Here is a 19,163-nt window from a genome sequence, read left to right as displayed (position 1 = left end):
TAAGACAGGCAGAAAGGAGGGATATAAAGAAGAGGTAGGAGATTATAAAAAAAAAGGGTGAGCAAACATTTGCTTATTACCTTTCTTCCAAACCAAACAAAATGATATGATAGGAGGGAGGGATAAAAAACATCATCTGATGGATGTCAAGGCCAGTGGCACAGCCTTCATTACCTTACCATTGACAGATCAAATGTGTGACGTTACTCACCAGATTTGCTCTGGGTGATGTGTTCCCAGGTCATATAGGAGACCAGAGTGAGGCGGGACACCAAGCAATGTGGTCTCACACAGACACAAATCAGTTCATCAGCCTTTGGACTTCCCCTCAGGTTGATAGCCAGTCCATGCTAAAGTCCCAGGAAGAATATTTGACACAAAAAAAGAGTTACAACAAGTGCTCTGTCAAGTTTGTGTGTGTTTTTAATGTATGTTAACATGTATTTTGTGTAAACACCATGGGTTTTCAGTGTTCTCAGTTCAATTTTATTGGTTTTCTTGGCAAAGCCTGTGCTTCTGTGGTGGATCAATACATATTGAAGCAAACTGAGCCTCTCTCACCACCTGCTTTCAATCAGAATTGAGCAACCCATCAGTCATGTTGCTCATAGTATGTGCAAGCAATAAAAAATAAGGTGTGTCTCACCAAAGAGGGATCCCAAAAGTCTCCTAGTCTTTTTCTTCCAGGTCATGTGACCTGTGGCTGGCAGCCTTCCAGCAGAATGGGGAGACTGGATGTCTGGCTGATACACCTAAACGTACCCCAGGGTTAAGACAGGAAAACATGGTAAATTTGGGTAACATGTTACTTGTCTTTTATATATGACAATATATGTCTTTTCACATTAAAGTATAGGTTGATTCAAGCGGATCTGATTGTTAAAATCCCCCAAAATGGAAACAGAAGTTTTCACCCCCTCCTGACAGCAAACCCAAACAATTCACAATGTTAATTTACTTTGAATACTTAAGTACATTAGTAATATTTTACTATATAAAAATTTAAATGCAGGACTGTAGCTTGTTATCAAGAATTTTTCCATTGTAGTATGGCTGCTTTTAACTACCTGCCAGCACCTCTAAAGCTCAGTAAGTAACACATTGAATCTCAATTGTTTAATCCATACAAAAAACAAATTTAAAAACACCCCAGTCAAGAAATAGTCTGGAATATAAACCCCCCCAAATTTACAAATTGGCATTTCTCTGCTTCAGTTCTGGTATGGATTAAAGCAGTGAGATAGAAGTGTTTGTAGGTGGATTTTGTTAAATTTGGACAGAGCCAAGTGAATCATTTCCCTGTTTCCATTCTTTGTGCTATGCTAAGCTAACATGCTGCTGGCTGTATAGCCTCATATTTAATGGACATGTATGAGAGTGGTATTGATCTTCTCATCCAACTCTCTGCTATAGAGTGTATTTCCCAAAATGTTGAACTTTTTCTTAAAGTTAAAAAAACATAAGAACTCCCCTTACAGAATTAGTGGAGTTGAAGTACAGTTTAACAAAATAGAAAGACTCAAGTAAAATACAAGAAGTTTACAAATATAGTAGAATAGAATATTTGAGTGAATATAATTTGTTACTTTCCATCCCTTGTTCTTGTCTTCTAAGACTGTATCTGAAATCATTGATTTCGTCACATTACATATCTTCTTTTAAAAGGTACAGAGAGAATATTCTGTTCACGAGTGGGTTCAGATAACAACCATTTAAGAACAAAATTGATATTTTGAACCAAAGCACCAATATGCTATTAAGTCAAAACACAAGACAAGACAAGTGTACTGTAATGTGTTCACAATTGTCGTATGATGCATACAAATTCACATGCTTCAAATCATTATAAATTCTAATTAGCCTGTGGACACCTGTGCTTAACCTCTATATAATAGATGAACATGCTTGATAATTCAGTGCCTGCGTTTGCATTTAAATATGTGCATTACAAGGGCTTAGAGGATCTATGGATGGGCCTGGATGTGTGCAGGCCCACCCAGATTGACAGCTTGGCCCTCCCTATTAGATTCATGAAAATAAAAATGGTAGTAATAATAATAATAATGACAATAATAATAATAGATTTAAATGTTTGTTTTGTCTTGAGAAATTTTAGAATTTAGTATATGGAGCTACTAAAAATTAATAATATCCAGGACTTCCTCTCTTATGTGACTAATGTTATGCTATATCACGTTACGCTCTGTCAGAAGGCGTTTTCATGTTGCTAGCAGCTAGATCGAACTGTGGCTAAATGGCTATCTTTGAGCCGCTTTTTAAAAAAAACATGTCTAGAGGATGAAGCATTGTTTGGACAAGGCCGTGCCTAAAGAGGAATCGCAGCAGGATGGTTGTGAGACATTTGTTGGCTCTGGGAATGAAGGAGAAGTGGCCACATCTTCATCGTCATCTTATGAGAGTCATGCTAGTCTTCTTGCTAACGTTGGCATGCAGGCTCCGCTCTACTGATTGCCACCAGCATCTATAGAGCCAGTCGAGTCACCATTGGATCTATCAGCCATGGAAGAACCAGCAACTCAACCAAAGCTGGTAATATTCCCAGCTACAGTCGTAGGTGGGAAATCGCGCTCATTCAACAGCCATTGATATGGAAAGTTCAAATGGATTGAATATAATAAAGAACGAGACTTAGTGTTTTGTAAAGCATGTAGACATTTTCCCGGAGATGCAGATAGAGTTTACTTTTATAAGAGATGGCTACAAAAATTGGAAACGTCTCGGAGAAACAAAGGACGTGCTCCCTAAAGGTAATTTCTTGGAGCTATTCAAGTTCATGTCAGAAAATAGACTGAAGGAACTGCCACGAAATGCCACGTTGATGAGCTACCACATTCAGGATGAGCTGCTGGCATCAATGCTGCTTCATTAAATCAAGGCTGAACTGTATGAACAATATTTTGCCATACTTGTGGATGAATGTAAAGATCAAGCCAAATGTGAGCTTGTTGCTGTTTGTATCTGATTCATTCATGGAGGGGTCATTAAAGAACAGGCAGTGGGCTGTGTTGAAACTGCGGATTTGTCTGCACAGGAGAATATCACAGAAGATTGTGGAGGTCCTTCAACAACTCGAGTTGGATCCTTCTCTCTGTGTCAAGTTCTGTTGCGATGGAGTATCGGTCATGTCAGGGCACAGGGGAGGCCTTCAGGTTCTCCTCAGAGAAACATTTTCAAAAGTTGTTTTTGTACACCGCAATTTTTGTCGGCTTAATTTAGTGCTTTGCTCTTCTGCACTGCTGTTGACATTGTGAATCAAATACACAACTTCTTCACTAGGGCCCAGAGGCGCGCTCTGTTCATGGAGATACAAAAAGAGATGCATCCAAACCATCAGTGTATGGAGCTGGAACAATCATGTGATACTAGATGGAGCTCAAAATGTAGGTTGTGCATAAGATTGCAATTGCTAGAGGAATTACTGGAGGCTCTAGCTGAATATGCTGAAACCAGTGGACAAACTAAAATAGACGCAGTGCAGCTGTTGCAGCAGATGCAGATGGAATAGTTCCTTTTCATGTTTGTTCCATTTTTCAAATTGCTTTGCAAAAGTGATTTTGCCACAAAGGGGTTGCAGAGCTCAACATTTTTTTGTAACAGACTGTATATTTTTGTTTGACACATTGAAAGCTACATATGCGACTTTCAGGGATGATTCACAGAGTGACTTTGATAAAGTGCTCAGATTGACAGAAGAATTGATGGAAAAGCTTGAGATAGCTAACTGCATTCTGGTGAACGCAGGCTGCCTTCAAAGTTTTACGAGTCTGTTGTCACCACAACATTGGGGAAAACTTTGGCTGTCAAGAGTAATGATGATTTAAGGTCTCTGTGGCACTGTGTTCTAGACAGGCAGATAATGGAGCTGAGGTGCTGGTTTAAAGAGGACACTTCTGGAATCATAGAACGTCGGCCTCTTTTGTACCTGATTCTGCCACTTTTGGTGAGAAAGACCATTTTAAAGGGTCCCTCCAACATCCTGCAGCGTTGAAAGACTTTTCTCCGCAATGAACCGGATCCAGACATGTCTGAGATCATCTTTGTTGACTGGACACCTGAACAGCTTGACGCTTTTGTCTTTTGACAGAGAACTTATTGACATTTCAGATTATGATGACATAGTCAACCTTTTCAACTCAAAGCACAGGAGACTCCACCCTATGTAGGCATAGTAGCTGCAGGTAAGCCAGTGTTTTATTTATTCTGGCATGTTATGATTGCAGTTTCTGTGAGGAAGTTCTGAATTGCAAAATATTCGTTGTTCAATTTGTGTTTGTACCTACTCTTGTAACAAGGGTTATGCAGTGTTGGATCTGTTATTATCATGTTATTTCCTCTTTTACGTATACATAGCCATTCATCTGACTGGCTCATTGATATGCCTGTGGTACTCTGACATGAGTACTAGGCATAGTAAATTTCATTACCGGTCTGCCAGTTTTTTTCCCCCCCATATCATTTTTATACATATCTAAGCTTAAAAAAAAAATTAAAGCCCATCCAGATTTTTCCAGGCCCAGTCATTAGCCACGTTCTGTATCCGCCACTGCAAGGGCTGCTCCGTGACTAGGTTTCCACAAGTACATGGTGAGTGTGACAGCATCAGAGTGATTTGTGAAAGCTGAAACTGGCTGGTGGAATGCGATGGCCGCATATGAAATCTTCTGACGTGAGAATAAACATTGCACACTTTGCTGTATGTGTTTGGATAAATCAAATTTATCAAAACCACTTACTTTGCTGCGCCTTGCCAGCAGAAGTGTATTTAGATCAAATGAATTGTGGAACTGGACTCAGTGGATCTGTTAGAGAGAGAGAAAAATACTGCTATAAAGGCTATGCTGAATATCTGCAAACGAAAACATGCTGCGTGAAATGAGGCCGTGAAGTATTAAATTTTGAATTATCCAAAATGTAATTCATTAGTGGAAAAGTTGTTCTAATATAGCTTACATTGTGCAGTTAGAGAAGTTGAGTTGTTCGCAGACAGCACCCCAGGGGAGGAGAGGAGAGGAGAAGAGAGGAGAGGAATTCCTGTGAATGAGAAGAACTTATTAATTTTGGTTTCAGGTTGACTTCAGTTTTGTACAGTAACAGCTCCATCTATCGCCATCAGCCCATAACCCACCATGTAGTGTGAGCACATGGGCTCATTTATTCCAACTCCCTCCCTGCTGTTCTGTTCAATACATACACACACACACACACACACACACACACAGTACACAAGGTTGTGAGTTCCTGTGTGTGCTGCCAAGCCACTTTTCTTTAGAAGAGGATTACTGCCCTCTGTTGGTGCTTCACATGATGTGCACCATTCAGTTAGAAGCAGCTTGGATTTTAATGACTGGCTGCTGATTTGTTTTCTAAACACAAGTTGATGTAATACCATTTACAATAGAATATATAAGAATATATGAGCATATAAATGTAAGTATATAAATGTTTCTAACACTGTTTAATTTGTCATGATATCTCAGTGAAGTGCAACTGAAAATGAAAACCCTGTGAACAACATTATTCAGGAAACTTGAGCAGGCCTCTAAATGATGGCTAAGAAGTCTGTTTTATACATAAACATTGATCAATCCACACAAAATCACAAAGTGGCAAATTATATACAATTTAAAGAACAAAAGTATGGGGAAGACACTGTTTACATATTAGTTTAAAGTCCAACTGAAATTACTTTTAATCATCACTCTTTGCAGTCAAAAACAATATCAACATGTATTTAAAATTATAATGTCAATAGTTTTGTGATATTATAATGAAAAAAATGGTCTTTTGGGAAATATCACAAATGCTCCTTTTGTCTCAGCTGGCTGGAGGGACATATCGATGTTGTATTTGATTGACATTAGCTGGCAGATTACCAGTGTACCACCGTATGGAATGGAGACAAAGTAAACAAGCTGCTGTAGCTACACGTCATGGACAGACACAGCGTGTCGCTAACAGGGATTTTGAAGAGCAACGACCAAACCAGCATCTAATGGGTCTGAAGTGATATTGGCAGGTATGTTTACATGCTGTTTAATGGTGGCGGTTTGTTCGACATGCTAAGGTGCAGTACAAGTGCTCATGTTTGTACATTAGATAAGAAGGAGACTTTAGCAGGAATGCCAATGTGGGTTGTTGTTCAGAGACTGTAGCTCTGGAGTTGTGTAGCAGGATGCGGTCAGGCTCAGTGTGACCGTTTGCTCCGCCTATGATCGAACGCTACGTTATGGCTTTATTCAAGATTGGATTTACTGTATCGAAATAAGGTCTCCAACTATGTAAGCAGATAACAGTAATGGCATTTCATCGATTTAATATAAAACCACAGTGAAACCCAAAGAATTTAAATATACATTTCTCTATTTTAGTTTCCAGTTTATTGTCAAAGGAGAGCACATGACAAGTGATTTACAGGAGCAGATATGTATGCCTGTGTATGCTGTAGTAGACCAAAAAATGTACTTTAGTTTCAGTTGGACTTAAAAGCAAAGGATGGAAATTTTCTGGATGCTCCAAGCATTACTCTGCAAGAAATACACACACACAAAAAAAAACATTCTGTAGAAAAGTATTTCAAGTGTCTCTCAGGATTAAGAATTAGTTTAATAAATGCGAGCTCCACAGGGACTTTAATAGTTTTAGAATAGTTATAATAAGCGTGTATCATACACCATGAGCAAAAGACAGAAAGGGAACCAAAGAAAGTGCATAACCTTATATAGTCTACAATTAACACACACACACACACACACACACATAGGCACACACATATGCACACATACCCTTTAATCTCATCCTCAGAAGCGGGGTGGTGATCTGATCTTCCCTTAGCTTTAGCGCTGCACTGAGGGGTGGGTGGTGTGCGTAGGTCCCCAGAGGTGAAACTCTGTTAGCACACAGCATGAAAGTCAATGAAAAGGACCCCAGTGTGCTCCAGTCTCCTGACAGTATTAATGTTTAATGATATCTAAAAAGGCTAATACTCATCCTCCCTTCGCTTTTGCTCTTATCCTCTCATTAAATATCCTCACAATATCATCACCTCCTCAGATTAGAGCACTGACCCCGTCTGCTGAAGGACTCCCCCCCCCCCCCCCCCCCCCCTGTCTCTCTTGATCACACACTCACTCACACACACACAAGTATTCAAGAAAGACCAGGGAAGCATTTAAGCAAAGTTAGAGTGGAGGCAGCAGAGGACCATATACTGGAATGTGTGAATCCAATTACCATGTGTGCTTGCAGAACATGATCTTTATGGTGTACACAAACACATAAATCTGAGTCCATGCAGGTTTCTCAGAGCTCAGAGCATTTGTTTCAAGTAAAAACAAGGAACAAATTATTTTATCTTGTCTCTTTTAGAGGTGTCAGTCAAAAGTTTGGACGCACCTTCCCTTTTACTTGAATGAGAAATTGTCTTTTGACTGGTATTGTATTTGATGACAAATGTAACTCCTCCTGTGGGCATCCATAACTGGATGCTGGTGTACAGTATAAACAGATAATTAAACCTAAAACAGAATGCTAATATAATAAAAGACAGTTGTCATAATATAAAATATGTCGTCTTTGGAGAAATTATAATTGCTGAGAAAATGCTGTACATTAATTACCACTTAAAACATCCCTATATCTGCTTATAACCACATTATACTCCTCATACATGCAAAATTCAAGGACTTCAAGTAAAGTGTTCCCAAAAAAATTATAGGCAACCAGTGGGACCCGACTACCAGGCAGCACTGAGTGCTCAAATCTGTGACTGCATTTTAATGAGCTCTATTCAGTTGTAACTACAGGTCAAGTAAAGTCAGACAGGCTTTTTACCATATACATTCATTGCAAAAGAAGGGAAAATAAGCAGCAAAACTAACACACACACACACACATACTGAGATGCAAATTTCACTAGATGGAGATCTTTGTTGCACCCTCTTTTATTCTTCAGCAGACGGTGGCTTATCACAATTTGAACATTAGGTCTAATATATATTTAAAAGCCACCAAGAGCAGTATCAAAATGTAGATCTTGTGCCATTCATGAGTGCAGGTAGAAGACTCACTCAGACACTAATGAGCATGAGTTATGAGAAGGAAGCAGGCCAAACTTATTTGGCATACATGCTGGTGAGCAGCTGGCAGACGCCACTCGTGCTTAATATTGCCTTATTTTCACTATTTTCCTACATTCATCCCATTAGTCAAATGGCAGCCTCACATTGGGTGCCATTCATTTGCTGTTGCAAGCTAATATTAATGTCTAAATCAACTGCTGATTACTTTTATGGTCATTAAAAAATTAAAAATCTTGCACAAATAAGACCTGGAAGAGGCTTTAATGAGTCGAGAATCGGTTTAGAATCATAAATCAAATTAATTGAAATTGAATCATAAAATTAGCAGGTGCCCTTCAATGTGTGTGTGGCCCCTTGTGGAGTAGCACTCAGGAATGTTTTGTATGTGTTTTAGTATTTGCTGCATTTTATAGCATTTTTGCTTTTGAAGCACATTTTTCTTTATATCAGTGCTTTTGCATTTTTATGTGTTTTGTCTGTGGGGGCCACCGTAGTAAATGGCTAGATTAATTTGGTCTCAGTATAGACACAAATGCATGGTGTGTCACAGTAAGTCCACTAGGAACTATACAGGAACTAGCAGATAACACTACATTGTGAATGGCCCGTTCCCATGTTTTATTTGTCATTAAAGACTGCAATAAAGTGCAGGCTTCACATTTAACCGTTCTTCATTAACGGTGGTGTGAGGTGTGTACTAACATTACCCCAAATGTTTCCAACAATGTTCAAATCCATAGAAATTCATTATTTTAATCAAGGTAACAGTCCGTTTCATTTGGTCGCCTGTCAGGTGTCATGGTTAAATAATTACCCCAAATTATCCATCGTAACCTGAAGTTTATAGACCAACTTTGATGTCTTGTTTCATAGTTTTCCTGTGTAGCAAAGTATTATTACCTACACTTTGGGTGCACTCACTTTTACTTGGCAAAACTTCACAAAACATCTGACAACTCATGTTCCTTACCCTGTTGGACTTTGTTGTAGCAATTTCACCAATATCTGCAATGACTTTGGTGAGCACAATGTTATTATAACTGATGGCCAGAGCTATCAAAATAAGTCCCAAGTTGTAATTAACCGGAATGATCCTTTAAGAGCTCATCACGTTTCCTTTGTGAAATAGCATGGATGCCAAACTGTAACACTGCAAAATCCAAAGCAAACTTTATTTATATAGCACATTTAATTCTAGGGGAAGATTCAATATGCTTCACTTAAAAACATACAGTACCAGTCAAAAGTTCTACAAAGATTGGATAAACTCTCATTCAAGTAAATGGGAAGGTGTGTCCAAACTTTTGAATGGCATAAATAATCATAAACGTGTATTGACACAATAGAAACAAACTAGAACAATCCAATACACTTTGAACACCATAAAAGGGAACTAATCAAATGCACAGGAGAACAGGAAAGTACAAGAATCAAAATGGCTACCAGTAATATGAATGGTACCGCCTTAAAAGCTGACAGGCAACACTTAAACCTCATAGTCACTGTTTCATATCTAATTCAGTGTGCTGGACGGAAGCCAAAATGTTAAAAAGATCAATTTCCTAATGCTATTGTGATTGCATTATAAATAAGTGATGTGATTGGGGGCATTATCTAAATATCCCAATAAGAAAATAACACATCACATGAAATTGAGATGATAATTTGTCTATGGACACTTTTTGTTTCAGGGAATTTTCTGAGTGAATCAGTGAAAAGCTGCTGTACTGCAGTGATTCAGTTTTTTTCTTTTACATGGGGCACTAAGATCTTGTTAAAAGTGATGCTAGCACACCATACAGGACCACCACCAACAAAACAGGACATAAGAAAACCACAGATGTACTCTCTCACACACATGCACACTCTGCAAAACACCTACAAATGCACCGGTGAGCATGTACACGCACACACCAATCCATTCTCAAGGACGCACACAAACCACATGCCAATAGTAAGCAAGCAAAAAGTCACAGGATATGCTTATGCCATACAAACACACTCAGGAGTGGCTGCACAGCACTTAAGTGGTCATTTTCACACACAAAGGCCAATCACAGGAGCTTAGCTGGCTCCATCAAGCTTTTTCAGCAAATGCCTCTACGCTGAAATAGCTTGTTTAGTTAACCCCGTGTGCTACAGAGAGAAATGTAGCTCCATCAGTCAAGTCTGAGTTGTGGCAAATGCTGCTTTGCTTTGAAGAAATTTAGAGTGGGTCCGTTCATTTTGTTTAAGATGACTAGGCTTTGCCGTTTGTGAGGAGGGATTAGTCATGCTATATTTATTGGAGGGTGAGCATCAGCTTTCTTGACTGCTGCATTTCAGGGATTTTTGCTTCAGAGGTGTTTTTTTTTTGTCAGAAATGCCCAACACTGACGCTGTAAAGTCAGTAAAAGAACAACATATGAAAACTTCAGCATCAAGCCAACTCTACAACTATTATACAAAGTACATTATACAATAATAAATGTGCTTTAAGCCTTCACAGAAACTTTGTTGAACTTTGATTTGCACTCTGAGGTCAAAAAATGACTTTTAAGCAGTGTAACATCATCCAGTTTATAGTCTTTCACACTTTCAGAGATTAAATAGCAAAACAAAATACCTGCAGCATGGAGGGAGCTGAGAACAAGGAGTAAATGGTGTAACGATGTAAAGGTGTGTTTTGGTTTTCAACATGGTGTCACAGTCATAGGTTTGCCCTTTTTAAATGACCTAACAACAAATAATTTTACCTGTTTTACCTCTGCCATGTTTAGCTTCTTAAAGGGCAGTGGCAGGCCTGCACAATGCATCAGGTTTTAAGTATCATTTTATACCAGAAGTTTTTGTAAAAGCAGATTCATTACAACAACTCCAGGGTTGATTTGGACCAGTACAGTCCAGTTTTACGTATTTTGTTTGTTTTTGTTCCAGTCTGTTTCTGGATTACAGCTCTATATATAACCATGTTCATATAAGTAATAATGGAATAATGCACAACTTACACTGTGCATTTCATCCTATCCAGGAACAGAGTTTACCTAATACTTTGAGAATAATCATTGAGAGTATCAAGATGAAGTGAAGTGTGATATATTGTTTGGACTCTTGGCTTTATATCAATGCATGCAAGTTATATTCAACTATACAATATAATGTATGTGGTTTATTACTGCCAACAGCATGCAGTTTTCTGCAGTATCAACAAATACTATGCAGTCATTTATATTAGCATCTTGAACTCTGATTTTGATGACTGACATTGTGATGTATTGTCCTTCTTTGGTGGAAAAGTTCTACACATTGTGAACCTGACAGCACAAGAAGATGGATATTAGGGACATGAAAAATTTGTTAATGTATCATGATTCTTTTCTTATAAATAAAATGTGATCATTTGAAAGTATGCACAGTACAGAAAAGTACCTACAATGTTACAGAGAAAGAAAACAAATCATATAAGGCAAATTTTGTTGTTTGTATTTTTTAAGACTAAATGAGATGGGTTCACCAGTGACGGCATTTCTGGATCGGAACGCAAAGGCAGGCAGAAAACTGAAAACAGCTCTGCAGAGAAGTACGGTATGGTTATGAGTTATTCAGAAAACTGCTGTGGAATTGATGTATGGGAAATGTTCAGGGAAACACCCCCCCCCCCCCCCCCGGCACAGAGTACATACTTCTAGGCATCCAGTGATTTATAAGCACATTGGCTCTCTTTAGAATGCACACTGGGCTTTGCGATCAGGTGTGTTGAGATGCTCAGCCACATATTGTGGGTGTGGGTGTGTAGTTTTGGTTTTTACTTTGGTAGGGACATTTTTGTCAGACGGACAAAATAATTGTGTATGTGCACCTGCTCTATATCTATTTCTCTTTTATAGGCACATGTGTGCACATGCATTAGGAGCCTGACTGCAAACTGAACATGTATTTGTTGACTGAAACTGAACTTGTATCATGAATTTTTCTCAGCTGAGATTCTGTCCTTCCTTCAGTTTGTGGATTTGGGCGACACAACTCAAGAGTGTCATGACAGAGCCAAACCTATCTTTAAATCATCTCAAAAACTTCTGTTTGTATTATTTTTCATTCAACTCCTGAACCTATAACTAGATCTTTCACTGTGACATCAGAGCTCACCTGAGAGGCTGCAGCTCACTTGTCTGTGTGTCTCTGTGCTGCTCAGGCTGCTGCTGATAATTAAATGATGCCTGACAGTCACAAACAGATCAGTCGGACAAGCTGTGGCTTATAAATAATGTTCATGTCCGAATGACAACACATGCAATAATAACTCTGCTCTCAATCCACTCATGGAAAAGGAGAGGGATGGTATTGAATAGTAAATATTTCTCACCACTGATTTCAAAGATTAATGTTTGGATTGATTATAGAACATTTTAGCTAATAGCTAATTAGCATAACTGTTAGTGACACTTTGGTTCTTCTTTATGTCTTAATTTGCTTTTAGGAGGAATTTTCACCAACAGTAATAAAGTAGTTTAATTGAACAGCATGTCTGAGCACAAACTGATACACAAACCTACTAACTCTGCAGAGATCTTACCGTTAACATTGTGTGGAATGAACACAGCCAGATTATTTGAGATCGGTAACAATGTTCTGCTCAGTAGGGACAATTCAGCAACACCTTGATGTTGTCCATACCTAAATCTATTCCCATGCTTGTACTCATTTGCAGGCACAGAAATAGTCAATCAATTAGGTCAATTAGACTGCTGTTCATTGACCTCAAGTGCTGATGAATGCACAGACAGCACGTTGGTCTCATGCTGACCAGCTCCCATCCCCAACAAAGAAACTATGCATGAACTATGTTTAACTATTGCACCAGGGTCAGCTAACAGCTCATTTTTCCAAGTGAGTTTATAATTCACTCTGGCCTGTCACGGTATGTAAAGGAGAGCACTCATCTTACAATTAAGATCATCTGTTCACGAGCAAGGACCAGACTATCAAATGAGATGTGAGTAGACTGTTTATTGAATATGACATGAGTGGTGACTGGCAAATGGGAACGACGGAGCAGGATGACGGCCGTGGTGTGAGGAAGGCTTCTACCATGGCTTCCGGGTTTGGCAGACAGCCAGGGGGACCCTATGAGAGCTGATAGAGAAAAGAGGGAGGGAGGGAGGGAGGGTGGGTGGAGCATGGAAAACGAGAATAGAACGGGGCGGGAAGGTGTTTATAGACATATGACAGGAAGAGGAATGTTTGAGGTGTGGTCCTGCTCCTGAAAGACAGATTTATGGAGTCGGAGCGCTTGCTCGAAACGCATCAGGTCAACAGCAGAGAGTTTCGGACACAGCCATAGTAATAAGTGTCAGGTTATAATGGCCGTGCTGTACACTTGCATGAATGTGATTTGATGTTAATGTTCAGTTGTCAGTGTGTGTGGCTCGGTGCCTGTCAATGAAAAAGGAACAGAAGTGATTCACATGTCAGCCAAGTCTCTTTATCTTCCTATATTCCTTATGCATATTTCCTCTTATTAGATCCTGCATTGACACACTTGCATGTACACTGTGCTGTCAGAAAGTATTAAGACACTGACAGTTGACTGTCTGTCGCTGACTGTTGTTAGTCTACGAGAAAGACTATAAGATGAAGGTTCTAGTCTGATGGTGTTGACATCCGTACTGGGTGAACCGAGTAGGATTTGTTGGCCTTTTTATAAAAAGCTAACCCGTTCACAACATGCCTGTTCGGAACGGGCCTCCGGTATTGCTGCTTCAACACATAGATAAATTAATACTGTTGATGTGAGGTGTGAATGAGTATATACACAGATGTTATGAATAATAAGTATAGTAAATAAGTGTTTTCTTATTTCAAGTAAAATAAGGGCTGCATTTAAAAATAGCATACATAACCGAGAGCATTTGAAAAAAACGTGCATCTTAAAATAAAGTGGATTGATCATATTGGGCTCTTAGATTGTTTTTTTTCCTGTGCGTTCAGTTTGGATTCGAGTGCATATGTTTGCTCAAAAGGTTTGTGCTTTGTCTCCTAGCGGAGCTTCACAATCGCCACGGTTTCTGAATATATGAGACATATTGGTTTTGAACTGCCCATGGGAAGTCTCTCCCCTGTGTGTGTGTGTGTGTGTGTGTTTATCTCACTGACTCAAGTCGTAAAGTTTAGTGAAATGCGCAGATTTGATTGGCTGAGTAGCATCACGTGAGAAGATTTACAACGCATGCAATAAGTCTGTGAGGTTCCTGGGTCGCTAAACCAGTGCTGTGTATGCTTGAAAAGCTGCGCCAGTTAAAATAGAAACGCTTCGTCAATATTTAATAATTCAATAATTCTCAATAATTTATCGGCTATAATGAGCTCGCGCTGGACACTGCACTTCCTTGGGTCCTTAGCAATACACTCGACCAGTATGCATTGATCGGATGAATAGCTGTCGAAAATATAAGAACAGACATACATATAGACTGAGACTCCTTCCATTTTTAGTTCAAGAAGTGAGCCATAGCACTTGGTTACCTGAAGATTAAATGGAGAAAAGTATTCTGTTGGTGAAGTAGTTCATAATAGGTCTCATGTTATGTGATATATTCTATTGTGTAAACATATTGCACAGAATTAAAAAGTCAAACTTGGTTCACAGGGACAATTTTGTGATTTTTTTGAAACATTTTTTAATGGACTTATACTTGGAGTGATGAAACTTGAGTGCCTATCCAGAGGCAATGCTTGTTATGCAGAGTATAACTGCCTTTTTGGTTGTTGCTCCACAACACAAAGTGCAAAGCATCTATGTATGATGGATTGATATGTTTGCATAATCCTCATTTAAACTTCCATATCCTTTCTCTGACCCCTTTTTATTGTGTGTGTATTGTGCGCCCGTGCATACATGCAAGACCATGTTTTTGTCCGTGTGTATTGCACGCCTCCATGAGTTGCAGGGAAGGGGCGAAAAGCAATCGGCGAGGCTTCAACTGGAGATGGAATTGCCAGTTGTATATCTTGACGCTGGACATATTTATGCCCAGAGAGGCTCGCCTTTCTGCGTGCTCATCAAAGCTACCGTTGAGCGGTGAACCGTGTGTGTAGGGTCTGCTTGTGCTATGTGCATGTGATGATAAGACAAGACCTAGTACATGTCCATACTGTATAGTGGATGCAGTTTAAGCTGTTTTCTATTTGCATCATGCTGTTTGTGTGTGTGTGTGTGTGTGTTTTTTTTTTTTCGACCAATTTGTCAGAAATATCCTGAACGCAAGAACATACTTCACAGTCCACAGAAACATAAAAGACTGTGGATGTCAGGGGTGATTCAGTAAATTTCAACTTCTTAATCAGTAATAATAAAAAAGAGGGAAAAAAAGTCTTAAAGCCAGTCAGCCCAGCTGACACCATTACAAAGCTCTATGGGAAAGGATGGAGGAGAGCAGAGCTGCAATGATTATTTTCATTATTGATACATCTGCAGATTATTTTCTCGATTAATCAATTAATTGTTTCATCTGTAAAATGTCCAAAAATAGTGAAAATTTTCCATTATAATTTCCCAGAGTCAAAGGTTACGTCTTCATGTCTTTCTTTTTCTAACCAACAGCCCAAAACCCAAAGATAATCAGTTTACTATACTGTATGACAAAAAAAAAACATTAAATCATCACATTTTAGGAGCAGAAACTAGCAAATGTTTGGAATGTTTGCTTGAAAAACGATTATTCAGTTATCAAAATAGCTGACGATTAATTTTCTGTCAATCAACAGTCCACAGAGACTCACACAAAAAAGAAAAGTATATCAACCAGTGGATGTCATCTACAAAAACTGAAAATAAACCTCAACGCTGTTTAGCACTGAACAGATAATATCCAGTGACAGAATACCTGAGCAGCAACCAGAAACTGAGAAAGACATAAACTACATACAGACTGACTGATGGCTAGTTGTGACTGGTGGATGCAGAACAACAACAAGAGCTGGAGACAGAGCAACACTTCCTGCTACACCTCAGTATGTATAAAAACATAAGTTCTTCACTAGAATAAAAGTAAATACCAAGAGTTTGAAAATGAAATATAAAAAAACTAACTACTTTTTTAACTTTAAGAACATGCGGTGAGCTGCAAACCAATGTAAGCCACAACGCAAGTCCATAAAAATTTAAACACATTGCACAATACTCCTCCAGTACACCATGCTTTATTCCCCCAGTATATTCAGCTGTCTTGCCCTATATGTAGAAGAAAAAAAACATACATTCCCACACCACACAGACCAACACGTGAACAGGAATTCAATTGAATTCATTCAGTTTTTTATGATTTATTTGCAACAATATGTTAATATTTCATTATAGTTTATTATGAAGTACAGTAATATCTACGCTTTAGTTCCTTAATCTTGAGAGATGTAAAAATGTGACTGGAATGTTCCCTGAATGAAGTCCAAGTCAGTCTGCACAGAAGAGAAATTTCCGAGATAAATAGACGAGCAAACTGAGGCCTGTCAGGATGATTTTATGATCCGCTACGTTGTTCTGTCTGATAAATTACATTTCACACTGGTTATTCAAATCAATTCATCCTTTGTGACATCTATGTGAATGGGCATTGAGACAGAGCTTTGAATAAAAATCACACATTTCCCCAAACGCTGTGAATATTATTTTGTTTGTATGCATCTGACGCCATGTTGGCACCTTTCTAATCACTTATATAGAATCAGGTCAAAGGCAGTTTCTGCATGTCTTTGAGCTCTTTTGTATTTTATGTTTTTCAATGTACAGACACATAATTCCAAACACATCTGCTTTGGAGTTAAGGTTGGGTGACGTCTACCGAACTGGCATATGACGATGTCCACAATGAAACATAGTCATGGTGATGTAACTGCAGAATATACCAGTTAATTAAATTAAAAAAATAAATTAAAAACGGCATTCAGCCTAGCAGATGTGAGCAGATATTGATCAGTAATGATGGCAAATCACCACACATTATGGCAGCGACAAACTTGGCCCTAAAAAAGATACCACCTCACCCATCTGGCAGTACTTTTGGTTGCAGCTACTCTGTTTTTTTTTTTTTTTTGTCTTTTTGCAATCACTGTGTCTGTGGCTATTTTAGTTTACTTTGTGGCATGCAGATTTCATCCAAGCTGGCCATACCAAATTGATGTGTCTGTGTGTGGTAGTGTGTCCCCCGGTATTGATGTGGACTGGGGGTGAGGCTATTAAATCACGATGTTACGATGGTAGAGGGCTCAGTGGTCGATGACTGTCAGATTAATCTATATACCCTTACATCTGTGTTAAATCGTGCTTCAAAAGTAAGTGCAGCGTCTTCCACAGCTTGTTGTTGTTTTCAAGCTGCACAGGAGAGTTTGGTATCATCAGCTGCAATGAGCAGCTTGTTCTTAAAAAAAAAGTTCACCAACAGTTTAATCCAAAGATCAGCTGGAAATCAAGACCCATTAAATCAATTTTATGATTATTTCTTAGATTTACAGTCACAAGTCTGTTGGAATTATTTACTGTACTTTTGTTTCTATGCAAATGTTTATGAACATATTTCTGATTGAAATGCTCTTTTATTTGTTCTGCTCATATCATTGGTTGAGTTTAGAAGTAGTATTGCATTAGGGAACATTTTCATTATCAATTCATTTGCAAATTATAATTATGCATAATTTTGCCTGTAAAATGTCAGAAAATTATGGAAAAATGTCCATCCTAGTTTCCCACATTCCAAGTTGACATCTTCATATGTCTTGTTTTGTCCGATTAACAGTCAAATATGTTATAATCAGTGTCCAATGATATGAAATTGAGATCAGTAAATCCTCAGATTTTAGAGGCTTCAATCAGCAAATATTTGGTATTTTTGCAGATTAATTATTCCGTCAGTCAACTATTTGATTAATCAACCAATTGTTTCATCTCTAATCGTGTTACAAGAACAGTTGGAGGAGGTGATGCTGCTCTTTTAGCCTAATAATTGTTCATGTGAATATATAAAGTTTGAATAAGAGACTTTTTTCTTGTCATTACTCTCATCTGTGGCACAAATTTAGGCAAACCATTAAAAGACATGATCACTGTGTTTATATTTCTCTAATTATAGTTTAGCTTATTCCTCAGAGTCTGCAGTAGTGTATATGAGCCTTATTAATCGTCCATACATATTGAGAAGGAAATAAGCTTACTTTGTCATTGCTCTGCTAACGTCCAACCCAAGTATTTATATCTGTGTCATTCTGATTAAAGAGAATTGGAATTCTATAAAATGCCTTATTAAGTTGTCCAATGTGTCCCAATTCTGTGTAGATACACAGTCAGCCAAATGAGTTTCATGCATCATGAGACATGCCCCCTTATGTGCATGGAAATTGCACAGCTGTTTTTCCCCTTACTAGCACAATTTTTCTGCAGATGAAGTGTCAGCTTTAATAAATCTGATAAATTACTAGTTGCAAACTGTTGACCACTCAATTTTCTGAAAGGGTGTGATAGCTGATTTTCTCCCTTTTTTTTTTTATCAAGACGTGTGCTGCAAATGGAGCCTTATTGCTCCCGAAGGTGGTGAGTTACAGATTTAATGACGTTGAACTAACTCAGCTTTCTTTGTTCTCCATTGAATTGTCTCTTGCCTTCTTTTTCTTAGTCTCTGACACATGTAATAGATACATACAAAGGAAGAATTGTTTTTGAGCAGTGACATTGACTGTAATTACCGATTCATATTTTTTTATTATTTTATCAACAATTAGAGCTTGACTGACATGTTAATAAAACACATACAGTAAGTTGCTCACCTTTTATGGCTTGTGATCCTTTAAACAAACCGATGCTTGTATGTGATCTTCAATCATAAGCTGCACACAGCATCATCCCGTCCTGTAAGTCCCTCTAAAATGCCAAAAGCCTTGTTATTGTTTTTTAAAATGACTTTTTGGCATTTTTCAACTTTATTTGACAGTTGAAAGTGTAATGGGGCATGAAACACAAAGTGTGGATTGGCCCAGATCCCAGTCTTCAGGGACGTCCCCACTATAATAGATGTTTAAGGGCCAATTAATACAGATATC

At 38.4% G+C, this 19,163-nt stretch overlaps 1 protein-coding gene and 1 long non-coding RNA gene across 10 annotated transcripts in view; one reads left to right on the top strand and one right to left on the bottom strand.

The window, feature by feature from the left end:
* Nucleotides 1-11,659, top strand: part of LOC122991836 — a 31,547-nt gene extending 19,888 nt beyond the window's left edge. Inside the window, exon 3 of the long non-coding RNA XR_006405918.1 lies at nt 11,573-11,659. This is a non-coding gene — a long non-coding RNA (uncharacterized LOC122991836). The remainder of the gene's footprint in view (nt 1-11,572) is intronic.
* pcbp3 (poly(rC) binding protein 3) overlaps nt 1-19,163 on the bottom strand; it is a 76,036-nt gene that overhangs the window by 42,252 nt on the left and 14,621 nt on the right. For 7 of the 9 annotated variants that reach the window (XM_044365230.1, XM_044365231.1, XM_044365234.1 and 4 more), the window contains exons 2-5: nt 4,972-5,052; nt 4,755-4,820; nt 647-752; nt 212-350 (exon numbers count right to left, since the gene is read on the bottom strand). The gene's annotated coding sequence lies outside the window, so the exon portion shown is untranslated. Of the gene's footprint in view, nt 1-211; nt 351-646; nt 753-4,754; nt 4,821-4,971; nt 5,053-5,146; nt 5,256-6,803; nt 6,908-19,163 lie in introns of those variants that run through there. The other 2 variants (XM_044365226.1, XM_044365227.1) reach the window with 2 other exon arrangements.

This window comes from Thunnus albacares, chromosome 11, assembly GCF_914725855.1.
Source record: "Thunnus albacares chromosome 11, fThuAlb1.1, whole genome shotgun sequence".
NCBI lineage: Eukaryota > Metazoa > Chordata > Actinopteri > Scombriformes > Scombridae > Thunnus > Thunnus albacares.
This window is presented reverse-complemented; position numbering and strand designations above follow the sequence as displayed.